Source organism: Athene cunicularia (genome assembly GCF_003259725.1).
Source record: "Athene cunicularia isolate RWA chromosome 2 unlocalized genomic scaffold, athCun1 chr2_part1, whole genome shotgun sequence".
Lineage (NCBI taxonomy): Eukaryota > Metazoa > Chordata > Aves > Strigiformes > Strigidae > Athene > Athene cunicularia.
Window position 1 is genome coordinate 107,970,952 of NW_020799095.1, and position 19,080 is coordinate 107,990,031.

The 19,080-nt window shown below is 37.5% G+C and overlaps 1 protein-coding gene across 3 annotated transcripts in view; it reads right to left on the reverse strand.

Moving 5' to 3' along the window:
• The window catches only part of NOL4 (nucleolar protein 4), a 179,326-nt gene that overhangs the window by 61,683 nt on the left and 98,563 nt on the right, over window positions 1-19,080 (reverse strand). The gene's annotated exons all lie outside the window — the stretch shown is intronic.

The window sequence follows — 19,080 nt, forward strand, 5'->3', positions numbered from 1 at the left end:
ATTTTTACTTGTTCCTTACGATTGATTAAATCAACATTGTGTGAGCTAAGGGTCAGGGTACAGCCTAAATTCTGTGGATTTAAAGATAGCTGCACAAAGCAGAGAATAAACTCATCTGCTCCTCTTGTCTTACTGATTTTTGCACACAGAAGTTCTTGAGATTCCCCTGATGTGCATCTAGAAAGCATCTCAGCTGGTTATCTAGGTAGGCACTAGACATTTGGAGCCATGAGTCTCTAACTGTAAGATTTCTCAATGGAACTGTGATTCAGCTCGCCAGAAAGAACTTGTAAGGTGTCTGAAAAGGCTACAGTGTATCTGTTTTGTAGCTAAGGGATTACAGTCAGATTTTCTAAAATCTAGATGAAAACTTTATGACTCAGACAATAGTCCCCAGATAGAAGGTTTCCTGAAACACATATGTACCTGTGCAATTTTTACCATCCAGCTTTGCAATGCCAGAATGTATAAACCAGCAATGTCTACTTGTCTATAAGGCAACATCTCGAATATTACTTTCTGTATTTTGCTTTCCATTCCAACTTGCTAAACTACCTGTCAATCTTTCAGTCAACAAAGTAAACACAACAGGATTTCCTTTTGTAGACCCTCAGCCTACAACCCCTAGAGGAGGGTTGTAGTTGAACACAAGGATCTGCTCACATGTGGCATAGGACACTAAAAGCTTTGTTTTCCACTGTTAAAAAGTAACATCATGCAGGCAATGAAAGCACATAGAAATTGGTTTTCTCTGGCAAATACGACCTCTTCAGGCTTGTCAAGAAATTTTGCAACTCCAATACTACTGTTTTAAAATGAATGTGATCATATGGGTTCAAGCTATTGAATCTCCCTATGCAGTAAGTGCTTTCAACAGTGCCATAAGCAACAAACAAAATACAGGGATATGACACTCTGGCAGTTATAGCTCATCTCTGTGAGCTCTGTAAAGGAGTAGCTTTAGTATCTGCTCAGTGATTCCTATACAGTATATTCAACAAGTTTATCTTCAAAAAGTAGAAAGAAACCTGAAATTCTATTGACTTATGTGCTAGATACCCAAGTCCTCACCAGCATGCCTTCTCCATTTCACTCCATGTCTCTCCCACTTATTATAGGGAAAGAGTTGGTGGCTTATTGAGGACTGGGAGGGTACGCATTGCCCAAGCAGCTTCTGCCTCTCAAAATGAAAGGACCTCATGAAGACAGTTACCTGGGTCTTTCTACTTGAGTCAAATGCAGATTTTCAAAGAACTTACAGCGACTCAACTTTCTCAAGATTCCTACCTTACCCAATTAGATTGAAATTGGTCAATATTTTCAAAGGTTAGGCAGGGACAGACAAACTGACAAGCATAAAACACTTCCTTAGGAAACAAAATCAAGACAATGATCAGCACCACAACAAACATCTTTTCACATTGATAGAATAAACCACACCATCTGGATAGCAAACCAGTATTTTTTCTGGATAAAACTTTCCTTGTAGCCAAGCTTTTTAAAAACACTTCTCACCTGGGACATGAGTAAAACATGAACAGTCTGGCATAAAATCTCTAAATAACACTTTGCATCTAAATGTATTTTTATGGAAAGTCATACTTTTAAAAGATCTAACAAGTAACTTGCAAATTCTTGCTCTAGGTAGAATGAATTTTAAAGTGGTGTGTGGGAGGTATCCATACAGAGAAGAATTCCACATTTATTAGCCATTTCCATAGCACTTTGAGCAATTACTATTATTTTTCTGGATATATGTACAAGTTGGAATATTCTGTGGCATTATTATGTAGTTCAGAATACTGACTAAGGCTGGGAAATAATATTTTAAAAATTTATTTAATATAATTTAACCTCACAGCTTGACTGGAGGCAAGAAATATAAAGTGATGGTTATACAAAATCTGTTGAAGGCATGAAATAACTTTCATGAAAATGATTTGATAAGGGGATGTTCTTAAAAAGAATGAACTTTCTAAGTAGCTATTATACTTTTATTTAGCAAACTTATGAGAGGTCAACCAATGTATGAAGCAATATGTCTATGCACAGCCATGTTCCTTTTAACACACTGCATTCCAGGGCCCCACTCTTAAGACATTACGTGTGACAAATGGACCATCCAGTAGTTTTTAATTGCTAATAAATGCGCATTGATATGCTTAATCAAAGTTCCACATGAGTTTTAGGACAACCCTTACCTTTCTTTAAAACCACAAACCCCCAAGCCTATACAGCTGAAAGCAAAAATTTCTACCATTTACCATTCAGCCTTTCAAAAGTCAGAGAAAAAGATACATAAACTACTTTCCTTAATAGCATTATTAGTGTGAGAAAACTACAGCAGAGTGTACAACCTTTTTTGCCAGACCACTCCCTTTTTACTACCTCAGACTTCTTGATCTGCAAAAGCATTCCCTACAAGCCATCCCTCAAACTCCAGAGGAAGATGAAGGAAGCTGTATTTTCTTCAGCCTTCCTCTTCAGGATGCTTTGCCAAAAGTGGGAATACAAAAAATATCACTGGAGTCTGGCAGGTCTACTCTCACACCAGAAAATGGAGCAAAATCACCCAGTTGCAAAACTTCAAAGACCCTGAGAAATTTCTGGTTTGTTCCCTCACTACTCTTCGCCAAAGGTTTCTCATTGAAAACCAACCACAATGAATTATTTCCCCTACTACCGCTCCCCATATTTTTTCTGATACGTTCATGTCAATATCTTAAATAATAATGCTTATTTATCATCTTGTTGAAATTAAGAAGCAAATATAGTGTAATTACACACATATGAAAAGTGTTGAAGTGTTGGAAAACTCTCAAGAGGAAACACTATATCAGTCTGTTTGGCTTTGTGGACTACACTCACTATTTCCAGGTTCAGTATTTCAGTAGCTGTTTTACAAAAAGCCTTGAAATAAACCTGAAGCCTATTTATCTTCTTTTTTTCTGTCCTTTGTGTGCAGATAAATCAGCCTCCAACTTGACACTTCTTGAGTAATGTTTCTACCATGTATTTTTTAATTATTTTTTGATCCTTAAAAAAAACAGCACTGGTCAGTCCTAATGACCACAAGCAAATCCATGGCTTGGCACATCACTGAAGATCTACAGCTGACAGGAGGATCGCGGGGCCAAACTTAAGTCTTTGCTGCCTTATGTTTTGCAGAGCTCATGTTTCACAGGTTTTAAATAACTGGAGCTATGGAAACACTCTTTATGCCTTAACTTTGTGCACCAGAAATGGTTTACCTTGGTTAGTTCTTCACTTGATCTGATCATTGAAAGCTGCTCTGCCCTCAATTAACTAATTCAAAGTAAGTACATGTTGATTTTTTTTCTGGAAGGATGAAAGGCTTTAGGGTAGGATTAGTGAGGTCCATCAATTTTTGAAATTAACTGCCATCCTTTTGCTTTCCTGTATCTTGGATTCTGCATTTCCACCAAAGACAGAAATAAACATCTCTATAGTGTAAGATAGCTGGCTGTAGCCTGAGCACAGCCCATGGAAATTTGCCCTTTCTGAGTTACTACAAGTCCTCCCAGGTGACACAGGAATGGGGTCTGAAGGTAACACTTATTTTTTTACCACTGCCACTTAAACCCCTCTTACATTTTCTGTAATTAATCCATACCCTTGTCAGAAGCTTGAGGCACCATTAGGCCTTATTTTTTCTGGCCACCTCTCCTGGGACCTCCACCTCTGTGCTGCTTCTCAGGAGCCCCACTGAGGCTGAGCTATGCCATGGGCAAGTGGGGGCCAGTGGTATCCCAGGCTGTTCCTGGCTTGTTGCCTGCCCTTCCCGCACTGAGCTGGGACCTGCCACCCCCTCCTGCTTGTCTGCTGGTCACTGCGCTGTTGGTGGGACTTGCTACTGCCAGCAGCCCTGCCCTGCAAGCTCTGGGGCTACACTGGAATCAGAGAGGGTATTGCCCTTGGGTCATGGCCATCATCAGCTCCCTGATTGCCTTCCCTTATGGAGGAGCCTCTGTCTGACAATGCTGATGATCAAATCCGCTTTAAGTACTGACACGCCATTTGATAAAGATCACTTCAGTGCTCTGCTGCCAGTCTTGCTTTTGAACTGCTACACACAGGATCATTTCTTTCCTTGTTCTCTACTTAGAAAAATTTTTGGAATAGCTTCTTCAAAAGTACCATACAAAAGTATTATTGCATCCAACCTAGTTCCATATTCAACAAAACCTACAGCAAATCTGCTTTGTGAAAATACTACTATTTTCATTTTGCATGCTATTTGCTAAATTAAAGTCTCTATAACATTATACTGGTTTCTCCAGTTTCAGAATTTTTCCTCCTTTTAATACTCTAACAGGTAAAAATGACCTGAAACGTGTGCTCCCAAGATCAGATAGGGAATGTCTTCTTGCCAACCTCACTAGTTGTTCTAGTCAATAAATTGTCTTTCAGAGCCTTTTTTGATTAAATAAACAATGGCAAGAAAAGGTCACTGAACTAAAGCTGTGGTAACATAAGACTTGGACTGTGAGCTGGGTTTTGAATGGGCAGCCTGACTTCTTTATTGGCTTTTGCCTTCATATATTGTAGCAGAGGCAACAGGAGAAACTTCTGCTTCTGGCACAAGTGTAAGAAGAGATACTCAAAGTCATGAGATCATGTTGGAATAAACCTGCATGAAGAGACCACCATACAGAGTGGATCCACTTTCCAGCTGAATTCTCTCAATAAGTAATTATGTAAGAGATCACAACACAGTTGACTTGGATTAACTTGTAAGGCTGATTGAGGAAGAGTTCCCAACAATGCAGGAGACAGGAGGTAATAATATAAAAAGTCATTTATGCCAATTACAAGGAACAGGCAGACGAAGTGAGGGCCTAAAATGGCTGCATGGCAGTGGAAATTTCACATCCTGGTGACAAAGCCATTTCCAAGAATGAAGGAAGAGGGAGGCTATTGCACACCCAGCCTCTGACCTGCTGCAGAAAGACTTTGCAGAGCACTGCAAGAGATGGAGCACTAGTAGATGTTAATTTTTGCCCTCAGCTCTGTATATTCCTCGCTATTTAAAGTAAAAAACGCTCTTAATATTTAAATCTTTTTTGTTTTCTATGTTACATGTTTCAGTTAACACTTGCCCAAAACCCAGTGAATTGTAAACATAGTGCCCAACTGCTGTAACACCAATAAGTGGTAGATGTAAGCTACTGTGGGATCTGTTGGTGTCAGCGTTAGTTATATGGCTTTGGCGGCTGAAGCATGTAAGTTTTAGAAAATGAGCTGCTGGAAAAGGAATCTGTAATTTAAAGATGTGTATAAAGGCACACTGTCAGAAGCACTTGCCAGAAACACGTGGAAAGTACACAGGCCTACTACTAAGTAGGACATAAATTTAGGAATCAGGAGAGCGCTCAGCCAACCAAGCTATATATACCAGCACTGTGAAACAAGGATTGTATGGTAAGAAGTAATATTTAAGGAGGAAGTCAAACCGGCTTGATACAGGTACACAGATGCACACACACACACACACACTCATATTTTGCGCATAAATTAGAAATCTAAAGTCCAGTGCTTCAGGGATTTGAACTATTATTTTGACTTTTTTCAAAATTAATCAGGAGAAATCACACTGCCAAATAACTTCAGACAGTTATTCTGACACTTCTACAGTCTCGTCATCCTGCAGTTCTCTCAGTTTTGGCTACATACTCATTACTTAATTCAATCGATGATCCAATCAGCAAATGAATGGCTGTATCCATTCCAACTCTGAAAGTCAGGGCCACGTTCTGAGACACATCTAAAGAAGTTCAGAGGCCAAATGCTGGTGTCCTATCCTCAGGAATATAAAAAAGACAACAGCATAAATGTAAGTGAAATTAACTGCAGTTTGTGCCAAAGTACTCTGAACTTACCAGCTGTCAAGAGAGGAGCCTATACAGATGTGCAAGACAGTTCTCAAAGGGAACCAGATGATTAGGTGAAAGGCAACTGACCCCCATTGCTATTTGAGGATGGAAGAGCATTGTACATTGCTGACAAGTATGACACAAGGTCAGTGTGAGACACACATCCTTCCAGAGAGGTGTATGCTGGGCACAGTTTAACCTTAGGTCCCTACAAGAGTACCAAATGTCCATCTCTATGCAACGGAATCCCATTCTGCTATCTAAAAACAAGATGAACTGCCACAGCTGCTAACTTCTGTATTATGCAAATACACTATACATGGACACTATATGACTAAATTTAAGGAAAGCATCTAAGGTATTAACAATGGTATTAATTAACACATAGGTATTAACAATGTAGTCTGCAGGATCTCTTGTGTATACATATGTATGTTTTCATGATGAGGGCTGGATAGATCTATCAAGACAATCAGTGAAATTGTCATCCTCATGGTTCCAGCAAAACACAAATTAAAACAAACATTTTTAAAAACCGCTTTGAATTTTAGCTATGCTAATAAAACCAGAGGAAACTTTCCTATGGCTATTCAATTGAAGTTGACTCTGCCTCTACCATAACTGAACAGTAATGTCTGGAGATAAGGATTAGTACTGTGATTAATGTTCAGGTATAGCACACAGGAAACAAACGACTTCTCCAGCTTTCTTACAGATTGTTTGGCTTTAGGAAAGTCAATTAATTATGTCATGCCTGTATTTGCTAATCAACAGACAGTGATGGAATATGCTTGCCTCATGGGACTGATCCAATGTGAAGCTGATTTATTTTTACTGATGTTTTCCGAATCCCAAACATGCTATGTAAATCCAAAGAATTAAGATATAGGAACGTCTAGCAATTAACATATACCAATATGTTTAAAGTTATTATGCACAGAATTATCTTATTAGAAATAGTATATCCTAAAACTTAAATTAACTGTATGAATTATAGATGTTAAATGACAAAGGTAAAAAGTAACACTGCAGCATCATATACAGTTAAAGGACATGACTATGAAAAGATCCTGCCACCACTGACATTGCCTATCTCACATGGGCTGAATAGATCGAGATAACTGTCTCACAGTTGAACAGTCAATTCACATAGTCTAAATTATTTTTTTTAAATTTGCTATTTGGCATATATAGCCCTAGATATAAGTTCTTGGTATTTTCAACATCATTATAAAGTGAGCATTAAATAGGAAAAAAAAAATCAAAATCTAAACACAGAAACAAAGAAACAGAGTAAAAGCAAAGCAGCATACTCCCTGCCAATTTTCTACTAAAAAAGGAAAAAATAAGGAAGACAAAAAGTGATCTCAACAGACTTTAGTCTTAAAAACTACTTACCTCTTATACTAATAAGAATGATCTTGAATTGGCATAGTGAGTGCAGTAAAAATAAATATCCTGTCCTGGGTTTTATACCCCAGATCAGAAGTATGAAGGGCTAAGTACTGAAGACTATGAAATATAGACATCTGAGCCAGGTTTTTCAAAAGCTTATGCCAGGGAACTGGCAGTCTGAGAGTCTAAAAGCCTTTTTGGCTCATTAAGCATTCAAGACACTTCTACAGATTCATAGATGTTAAGCTCAGAAGAGAATGCCTGCACTGTAGAACATCACCTGGTAACTCTTGAAGAGGAGAGAACATTTGTCACTATTTTCCTAAATAACACAATCATGCCAAATAACTTGCAAATTAATTAGAACAAATATTTATAAAACTAACAACTACCTTATGTAGAAATTTTTGTATAATAATTAACTACTTTCATATGAATGGTTGGTTACAATCATTGTAAAAATGTTTTATCTCAGTTGAAACCTAACTTTAAAAAATGTTACATCTGCCGAGGCTTTTAATAACTTTGTCTTCTAAAACAAAAGACAATCTATTAATTAGTAAGAACCAGTGAGATCTGTGAAGTCACCACTGCTTTATCTCTAACAAGGTAATTCCCTCTTTGTGTAGCAAGTTTTTTTGTTCCTCTGCGTTTTGTCACTTATTCAAATCCACTATAGCTTCCAATATTTTTTTTTCAATATTACATAAACCTGTATATTATGTGTTTCCTGAAGGCAGGGTGGACACTTAATTTCATGATTATGTACAGAGGTGGATTTTAAAAAGCATCTAATGAACCACACAGAAGCATCAACCTTGTGAGACAGTCATCGTTAAGGAGCAACTGACATAAGAAAAATATTCCAAAAGATGCCTGTATATCTCATTCCTCTATCTCTGCATCTCCCAGCTGAGCCAAGAGGGTACGAGGTGGCACACATGCCCCAGACTCATCTGACTTCTTTTCCACTAAACACAGTTATTCCCTCTAAGCAACACACTGGGGGAAACAGGAATTTTAAAAACCTTTATTTTAGTCATTTAATACAGTTTTTGATACAGGTCCAGTCCCACGGAGTTCCATCTGCAAAAGATTTTTAAGAGCGTATGACTAACTGTATAAGTAAGACAAAGATACATGCATTCAAAGGGGGTTCAAAAAAACTTAGATATCAGATTCAGCACAAAGGCCCAAAGAATATCCATGTGTCTTTTTGAGAGCCGATATAGAGCTCATAGTATAATGCTGAGGACTGAGGACAGGCCATACTGGGGTCGTTGGTGGTAACCCCTAAGGAAATCAACTTACCTTTCCCTGGTTTTCATGCAGATTCTTTTATCCATCCTGAGACTGTACAGCCCAGGAGCTCAATGGCAGAAGGTACAGGGCAGAAATTCTGAATATTTCTGCAAGGGATCTTCCTGATGGACTCAGACAATTCCCAAATGCCATGGGAAACACAGAAGGAGGAAACATGTTACTTCACGACCTCTACTCAAATATAAAATGGAGTCAGAAGCAACATAGAAGATATCATCCTGATTTTAATTAAAACACATATGAAAGACAATCACACACACTTGTCTACTGGAACACCTGCACATAAAGGTTAAGTGTGTGTCACTGCAGGTGCCTCAACAACAAGAGATACAAGCTCTTCATATGCTCCCGATTAATCTGCATGATTCCATCAACTTTTGGCATGGCCGCTACATATGACTGTTCTCATCAGAGAAGGGGGGAAAATAAATAAATAAATATATAAATATATAAATACGTATCTATAAAAGACCTCTGCGTGTGCATGTATATATGTATATGAAGAGAACAGCATGTATCATTACCCATCAGATCCGGGGAGCAGAACATGGCATATTCATGATTAGAAGAGTAAGAAAACACAGACTGAATAGGTGTGAAGGGACACTGAGAATGACCGTCTGTGACCAAAGCAGTCCATGAGAAGAAGCATCTATATGGGAAATATTCAGTTGTACCATGCCAAGATCCAAGCAACAGCTGCAGTATTTCATAGAAACACTGTAAGATCCAAGAAGCAGCAGCTTAGTAAAAACTCTAAAGATGCATACGGAATTCATCCAGTATTAAAATGTTTCACGATATGCCACACTTACATGTGTGGAAAGAAAACTCATACCAGTTACAAGACGCCTACTTTTGGCTGCATATTTTCATACTTGTTCATGTTTTCATACTCTTTCATCAGTGCCCAGTGAAAAGTAAAAGCTGACTGTTTACACAGTTGTCAAATAGCAGTTTCCAGGATCTTTTGCTGATTGTGCAAGAATACTGTTCTGTAATATTTGTAACAGTCAGTGGCTTATTCATTACCATGCATTTTGAAAAATTATTTGATCTCTGTCTTTTGACCATGTCTAATAATCATTACATACATTTCACAGCTTTCAATGTTTACCTACTTCACCATCCACTCCCTGACTCAATAACTAATGTAGATGTTGCTTTTTTAATTGTTGCTTTGAAGTATTCAAAATCAGTCACTGTTAGAGGTGAAATATAAGGCAGGATGTTTTGGTGAAACATATGGCAGACAAAACGTCAAGGAGACTGATGGGGATTATTAGAGGTTGTTCTTTTTTATTCCCTATACTGTGGGGAATAAGATACTGCTGGAAACCATCTGGGAAATCCACCTAGCAAATCCCTTGTTGCAAGGATCTAGGACATCAACAATGACTCCAGTACCTCACTTTTCTATTTATATTACAGCTGCACCAGTTGTTTCTTATAAGGGCTGAAGGTTATTAATCCAAACTTCATGCATGTTATGATGTTTAGAGAGCTGAACTGTTACAGATCCTCTTGGAGTAAATGTCTATTACCTAGGTTGCCATTTTGAGAGGACTGGACTCTTTTCTGGTAATTGGTGTTATTATCTACATCTCCTATTCTGTTCCTAAAACCAAAATTTCAGATAGGCCTTCCTAGGATTCTTTGGAAGCAAATAGAGGGGAACAGAGGAGAATTAACAGAAAAAGCTGAAGCATCAAAAGGGGGGTTAAAAGACTAGCACGATGATGAAAGAGAACAAAATAGTTAGATAGTTTTAAAGTTGAATTCTACTTCTTCCTTGTTCTATTAAAAAATGGAACTATTCACTTCTCTCACATCACCTTGCTAATCCAGTTACATAAATAAGTATCCAAAAAAGCATTCAGTGTTCTAGTGTACCTAATTATTCCCAGCAATTGCTATAGAGGGAAAATGGGAGAGCACACAAAAGCACAGTTTGAAGATGTATAAAGTATTCAGCAAGACATTTGACTACTGGCATTCATTCAACAAAAAACAAGATTAGAAAGTGAGATATTTGTAAGACAACTAATAAAAATTATATTTATTTTAAAACCTCAGCAATATGTTGTTATAAAAGTCATCAAAGAAATAAAGAAAAAATAAATCTTTGACTTCTTTCCTCCCTTTCTTCTGCAGCTGTCTTGGTATATAGAAAATAATTCAATATCAGAATTAAAAATTGGGGTAACATTTCAGGATTATCAACTTCTTGAATAACAGTACAGTTTTGGAGGATTATAACATGTGTAGAGAGTGGCCAATTATCAAGCCATTCATCACAGATTAGTTTTGAGGATCAGCTCTTCAACCTCTGCATCTGAAAAATAAAAAAAAGACAGTTCATTAGGTGTAACTCATATTAAGACTAAACACAATTGCAGTAGGTAGCAATTACTGCTGTCCCATTATATCTTGCTCAATTTACCATCAAATAGTACTTAATCTTTCAAGAGCAAGATGTACTCTCAGTCTTTTTCTAGTTGATAGAGGAGCTGTGTATGTGATAACAGAAGGAGAAGAAAAAGCTGCAGTGAATCATTTGACCTGGTAGAACTTCAACACAAATTCAATTTCCTCCCTAAGAAAAAAAAAGGAAAACCAACAACAAAACACAAAAGCAAGAGTTAGGGATTGAAGATATTCATTGTAACAAGACCCAGCCTTGAAGGTATGTGTCAGGAACAAATCCTGATTGAAGTCATCAGGAATTTGCCTGAAACATACAGACTTGGGTTCCCAGGCTGTTGAGTTATACAAAGCTCTTGGGTGTAAACAGGGAGGGAAGTAGTAATTTTATACACCTTACCTCACTGATTGCAGATGCACTTGATAGCTTTCTCTGTTGTCTGAGCAGGTGTCCAGCCACTAAAACCAAGTTGGTAAAGAAGTCCTGCATCCCCTCCAGGTACAACTGCTTCTGTTTCAGTATGAGGAACCAATGACTCCAGAGGCGAGTGTGAATGAGGGTAGACAGCTGGATCTATGAGTAATACACATGCAATCTGGAATCAACAGCACCTGATACTTGCCTGATATTTGACCAATGTGCATTTGTTCCTTTTAAAAAAAACCCCAAACTTCTGACAAAATTTATAAAAGGTCACATTAAAAGTTATTCTCTGCCATGCCAGTTTATCATTAGCTGGGATTTCACATACATACGGAGCCAGATTGTATTCTCCATTACAGATATGTAAATCTGGAGTAGCATCATCAACTTCAGTTTAATTGATCTGGATTTGCATCATTGGAATGAACGCCCTGCAGGAAACCAATTTAATTTTCAAGAGCTTTCACTGAACATGAAAACCTGCTACTAAATGTACTTCCAATGGGAGGAATTAGACATAGAACTGATGTTATCATAGACAAAGGACTTTGATGAATGTGACTGTTAGAGAACACTAGATCATTCATATTTTCTGACAAACGCTGCACAGATTTTTTTCATGCACCTGTAGTTGTCTCTCTTCATAACAACATTCTATTTGGGCATTTGCTATAGGTAACCCCCAAAATCAGAAGACTTAAGTCTGGAAAAAACAGTGCTTTATAAATTCAACTTCTTTTTCAAGGAAAAGGCTTATTAAAACATTAAACTAACATCATTTTTTTTGGTACCAAAAAGCTTTTCAGTGGTCTATAACAGTTCCCCTATTAAAGAGCAGCAAAAAAAAAGAAGAAAGACCTTTTTTTTCTTCATAGAACGATACTGCTTTCTCCAAACAACCATTAAATGTACTTTTGGCACTAGAAAATTCTGATTTTCTGAGCTTTCTCATTTTCTAAAAGTAAAGGACAGTAAAGCCAAAATGTTTGATAAAATGATAAAGCAAAATATAAAGGACTCAGTCTTTACAATGAGACCAACCTATGTATGAAGTAGAAATTAATAGGGAAAGAGAAAACAGGCTAGTTTATCTCACTCTTGTGTAGGTAGGAAAAAAATGAGGAGATCGCAAAACTTCTTGCATACACTTTTTGTTCTCTTTTCATTAATGTTCTCCATGCACAGGAGAAGAGAAGGGGCCTATCTGGCATGCCTGCTACTCTGCACAAACCTGAGTATAGCAGAGAAAGAAAAAGATGCATACTCCAGCAGAACATTTGAGCCTGCCTTCACACATCAGAGATGTGAGATGCAAGCCAAAAGATGTTGTAGTCTTGTGTCACCTACACAGGATGGCAGCAGGTGTGGATTTCACCTTCAGTTCAAAAAGCAGTTTTACTTTTGAATCTCCGTACAAACTATTTCCAAGGATTTTGTGAAAAGCAGCAATGATGGAATCCACTGGATAACAATTAAGGCACAGCTGGAAGAAGTCACCATTCTCTCCTTGGTGCTGTGGTTGGAACAGTGGAAGCAGGCTGGGCCCTTGTGGAACTGCAGGCTCTGTCTGTGCTGATGTCTTCCTGCTCTACCGGGTGTGTATCATGCTGGCTTTGCATTCTGCCCACTCTTATGATGTTGTTTGCTCAAAATCCAATATGCCAATAACTGTTGTAATGTGTCCTGCCTATACCTTTCACCAGGCTTTGCATCCCCCCTCACAGGTTATTCATTACAGTAGCAAACAGAATTTCATGCTAAGCCTCTTCTTAGTCTTAACACTTATGCCATAAAATAAGGCTGTGAAACACCTGGACTGCAGACTCAAGATTTTTGCATTAACAGAACAGCAGTCAGTAAAGCACTGCTTTAACACTTTCTATCTGACTATGAAAATGAAAAAAAAATATAACAATTAAAACAAATAATCTCATTTCTTCTTATGCCATACCTAGATAGTGAGATGCAACTTCAAGCAAGAGAGATAAGTGAGAACTTCTGTGCAGAGTTGGAGTCAAAAACTCCTTTCTGAAAGGCTTAACTAACTCCTAACCCAGATTCATTATCTGTAACTTAGGCACTTGCCAGCATAAGCTAGAAGGGCAAAAGGGTTATTTCCTTTGTATCAAAAAAGCCACCATGCAGAGTTTAACCGTCTCCTCAAAAGAAGAGGAGCCACTTCTCTTTTACCCTTTCCACCTTTCCTTCCTGCTTAGAGCTGAGGTAACCATATCAGCTGAAACCTCTTTATGCCACTTGAATATAAATAATGAATGATGATGAAAAAAAAAAATGTTATGAAATTAGAAAGAAAAAAATTTTTTAAAAATAAAGTCTTTAACACTGTTCGTCGCTGTGCCAAGTTCCCACAGTCTGCACTTTACCTCTTGCTTCAAGCAGATGCACGCTTCCTTCACAGTTCATTAAGAAAATTTTTTATTACTTCCTAGGTGACTCGATAAGCTACTGTTGGTCTATATAAAGGCCCACTAACTCCTGAGGACTTTACTTGCTTTGGAAAAAGCTGTATGCTCTCTTAATTTCTAAGCATTTCCCCAAGGAAACCTGCAGACAAAAATACAGGCAGAGGTGAACCAGACAGACTGTGACCTCACATATCTCTGAGACACAATGTCAGATGTGATGATGTTCACTGGATATTAGGAATGACCTTTACTATTTTACTAAGATGCAATCATATCTATAAAAAGGAGACAGACTGAGAAAGAAACACATTGAAACTCTACCTTACTCCTCAGAGATGGTGTCTATCTGTGCTAAATTCATGTGCACTGTTGGAAACAGCTGAGTTCATGATGCACCAGCAGATTACAATAGGCTTATCTGTATATTTGTATATTCAAGTCAGGCTGCTTGGATGGCTGTGCCTGGTTTCCTTCAGTAGTGATGAGCTCCAGCAAAGCAGATGTTACAAGATTCTACAGCTGGACTAACCACCAAAGATGACTGAAGTTTTAACTAGAGCAGCATGCAGGAGCTTCAAATGACTCTTCACCCAGGATCCCACACGAGCTCTGGCTTTCAGACCTCATGCAAAGTTACAGTCTTTAAATACCTTCCTAGAGTGGGACCTGTCTTGAAAGTGGACAGCCTGCCAAACTAACCTGCCATAGTGTAAATGCATCATTTACAACACCAGTTTGATGTTGCAATAGTTGGGAGCAAGCAGCCCCTGGCAGGCAACCATGACAATAAGGCTGTTCTTTACATCAGGCTGAAGAAAAAAGCTTGAAAAACACTTCAAAAGCCCAGCATTAAATGAGTGATAGAAAGTAAGATCTTCCTTTTAGAGACTACATGAAAGCTCTGCCTTGTTGTGAACCACGTAACTGCACATTAGAATGCAGTATTATAATTAAAGGTCACTGTATGCAGCAATCATTACTTACTGTTCTCTCCTTTAAAAGTGGATTTTTCTTTTCAGACTTAGAGAAAATTTACTTATCTTGTGCACTTCTCCATGCAGCCAATTACACACTTAAGCTACACATAATGCATATTAACTTAGCCTGCCATACATCCAGAGGGCCTGTAGGTGTCCAATTTTTTCTATCAGAAAGTTTGTCTAGTATTGTAGAAAGAAAGAAGACATTAACCAACTGTCCACAGTTAGTAGCTATCTGGACAAAAGGGACTCATGGTGTGTGTCCTCCTTGTTACCTCACTTTAATGCATCTCCTAGGCATTCATGATCAGTAGCAGAAGTTTCTATCTGTGAAATCCCAAAGCAAAGTTTTGCTATATAATGAGTTTTCAAAATAAAATACATGGTCTAAGAAAAAGCAATAACACAAGAAGCAGAAATCAAAAAAATCTCAGGGCTACAAAGACTTCACCATGATCATACAGAAACCCAGCGGTCTCAGACATAAGTATATAATGATCTAAAATAATTTATATGTTCGCTTAACTATTTGACTTCATGGAACTGCATTTGCAGAGCATTTACGGATGAGTACTTTATAAGTCTTTTGTAGTACAAAGACCCAGTCCTGTTAAGGTAAATTTATGTATATATTTTTGTGGCTATACAAAATTTCACTGACTTCAGTTTAACCCTAAATGACTGTAGAAAGTTCAACTGCCATGAACATCTGAGTCTTACTGGAGGATCAGTTCCCTCCTAATATCAGCTTAATAAAAGCACATATTTAAAGTACATATATACATACAGACTTACATATATGTATTTAAGACTATGAAAACCCATTTCTTCCTGGCATAACACTTCTTCAGTGAACAGTAAAACATTCTGGACCAGATTTTAAGCTTCTCTTACAATTTGGCAACTCCCTTCACTGCACTCAGCATGTGGTCTTTTTACACAAAGACGAGGTTACTACACATACTCACTGCCTGTCAAAAAGTAAAGTTACACTGTCCACCGAGGCGTCATTTTTGTTTAAAGAGTGTTATCAACATCAGTTTTAAAAGTCATATTCTGAAATGAACAGAGCATTCTTTAAATAATATATCCAAGTAGTTTGAAAAGTTGAATTAAAGTTTGTTCACAGGGTTATCTAATCTCCAGTTAGTCGTCAGTCTCTTCACACAAGAAAGCTTGAGTCATCATTCCCAAAAAACTGCATTTCTTACAAACCACTAATGACTTCCTCTGTGTTCATCAGAGAGGCCTGATTTTAGGAAAATGTTACATATCCTTTTGACATCCAAGACCCTTTCACAGATGAGGCCAATATCTATCCAACTTTTCATATAGAGCATGTAATTGCTTCAAAAAGATACTGACAAGATGAATATTCTAAAAATTTAACTTCCACAAAGTAACCATTTTCAAAAAACATTTGACTATTAGCTGTCAGATTTACAAAGAAAATATGATGGAAAAACCACCATTTTTATCTCAGCTGCTACTTCTGAGCTATTTCTGCAGCATGTACAGAATTATCAATCAGAACTCTAATGTCAAATGGTGGAGCCCACCACTATACATGAAGAAAGTATCACTGTTCTTGTAAACAGTGTTCTACAGGCAAATACCTATAATGTAGTTTAACAAAACCACTTGTTTCCAGAAAAAGTAAATTCCCTTTAAAAATCTGTGATTTAGTGGAGGAGGTATAATATGTTGATCACTTTCAACCAAAAAAAAAAAAATCTTTTGGCTTTTTGTGGCTGGATTCAGCTCTGATGTGTTGTCTTTAAACCTAGTGACAGGTCAGTATGGATACAAGTTGACCAAAGAAACTGTGGCTTCAAAATTAATAAATCATATATGATGAAGTATCCAAAAAGGAGACTCAGACAGAGCAGGTAGGGAACATGTCAGCCAACAGATCTTCCCAGCTCCAGCCCTTTGCCTCTGGGTTGGTCCTGGCCATCTCAAGCAAGTAACATCTTCTGCAGGCTGAATGGGCCATTGTAGAAGCTGGAGGAAGCATAATGTATTACTTCCTGCAATGCTAGCCAAATAATTAAAATATATTTCCCTCCAATTAGAAACCAGATATTTTCTTCACTAACTTTTCACATAACTTTTCTCAATTCTTTGCCACATAAAGATACCGTAAGAATACTACATTATAAGAAGTGGCATATCAATTTGATATTTGGTGAATACTGCAGATTATTTTCTCATGAAAACATGATTAGGGGTTACACTACACACATTTGCTCACCCATCACTACCAATGATGTCACTATTGAGGTCTAATCATATCTGATAACTGTATAACTGTGAATGGCTGGAGATCAGATGCTGCAAGAGCACTGGAAGAATTCCTAGACGACATCAAAAAACAACGGACATACTTGGTGTATTCTGGGTAATAAGGATATGTGAGATGTGGCTCCTAGTAAACTATAGTATTTTGTTAACCTTACTTGTTCTTTATTTTGTTTCCTTTTTGGCAGTGAATTAGAGTTCTGGCTAGTTGCTTTTGATACCCTTGCCCAAGTGCATCCAGTGAGTACTGCACAAAACTAGAAGTTTGATCTTCTGTATTGTTCAAAATTAATCAGCTCGGCAATGGCCAGAACAGTCTCCTGGAGGGGCCCAGTAACCTGAATCACCAGGGAAAGGCAAGAGGACCTCCTTAATCAGGTCTAGGGCTTGTAAACCATCCTCTGACTCTTTAGCATGTAAGATACCACTTCAGGTAAAACAGTAGTAATGATTTATATGAGTGTATGTGTATGCAGATGAAACATTGAGATACAGTACAGTCCCATGCTATTCTAACACATCGATGGGTTTTGTTCCTTCTGAAAATATTCTATAGCTTTTTTTAAATTTAAAACCAGTAGAATTCATCTGTAAAATATGAAACTGGCAACAAAAACATTCTTTTACTCTACACTCAGCTTACAGATATCTGTTATCAGCTTCCAGATATCTGACAAGTTTTTATTTATCCCAGGAGTGTGTTCTTCCTGAAGTCTTCACTCCATATTTAATAACCTTTACTGCATACCTAATAAATCATATACTTAAATGAACTGTAAACATCAACATGAGTTTCACTAGGACAAAAAGGGGAGACAAATCTGTGTATTGTTGGCAGTATAGAGTGGGTAGGATGACAGTGAGTGATGACAGAATATATCGGTGTGGGGGATGATTCAGGCCTCTTAAAATTTGTAGAATAACAAAGAATGAGATGGCTTTGATTGTCATCTCAATTCATTACAAACGGATTTTTAACATTTTTGATACTTTTTTTTTTTTTATCTGAGTTGGAACTGATTAATTTTGGAAATGTAACATTAGGCTATGTTCTTGTCTTTGTTATAACTAAGTACCTCATCAAGACTCCTCCCTTTCTTCACCAAGCTTATTTGTGTATTTGCAAGAGTAATGACAGAAGCAGTAATGTACCTCAGGCAAAAGAGCCTGTATGTCTATCAGTATTTAGGTGACTGGCTTATAAAAGGTTCACTGGAACAATGTGCCCTGAAGCAAATGAAGATACCGTTCATATGAGCCAATTTGGGACTTACTGTGCAACAGTCAAAGTACTGAGTAAATCCAGCACTGGAGTGTATACACACTCTAAGACTAGAGCTACTCAAAACATTTTCAGTAAAATGAAAATCTGTGGAAACAAAAATATTCCATGCCGATAAACAGGTTTTCAGAAAGATTTTATGAAGAAGGTTTAGGGATACATGATTTGCTAAACTGGAATGGCCAAGAAAGAAAAAGACTAAATCTCCCTTTCCTCTACCCAACAAAACCAGACACTTGAATTAAAAAAACATTTCAAGTTTGTGCTTTTACTCCACAGGCAATGAAGACAGGAGTTAAGACTTTAGCATAAAAAAAATATTGTTCTCCAGACATCAGTCATGTACAATCCCTTTCTGGATATACTTAGAAAAAGTGATTTTCCTATCACTCCTATTTCAAAGCTCTGCAAAAAATGTGGCCATTCAAAGTATATCTATGCTGTCAGGTTATTTTGTAGTGGGCTACTGAAAGCTAGTCACTAGCAATAATAGTATTTGGATCCAGTACTAACATCCTATTATTGCTGCTGCAAAAGTGATAATCCAGTTGGGAGTTATCAGATAAAAATCAGGAACTTGTCACCAATAAGATCAGTGGATCAATTCTATGATATGGGACATTTCTTCACC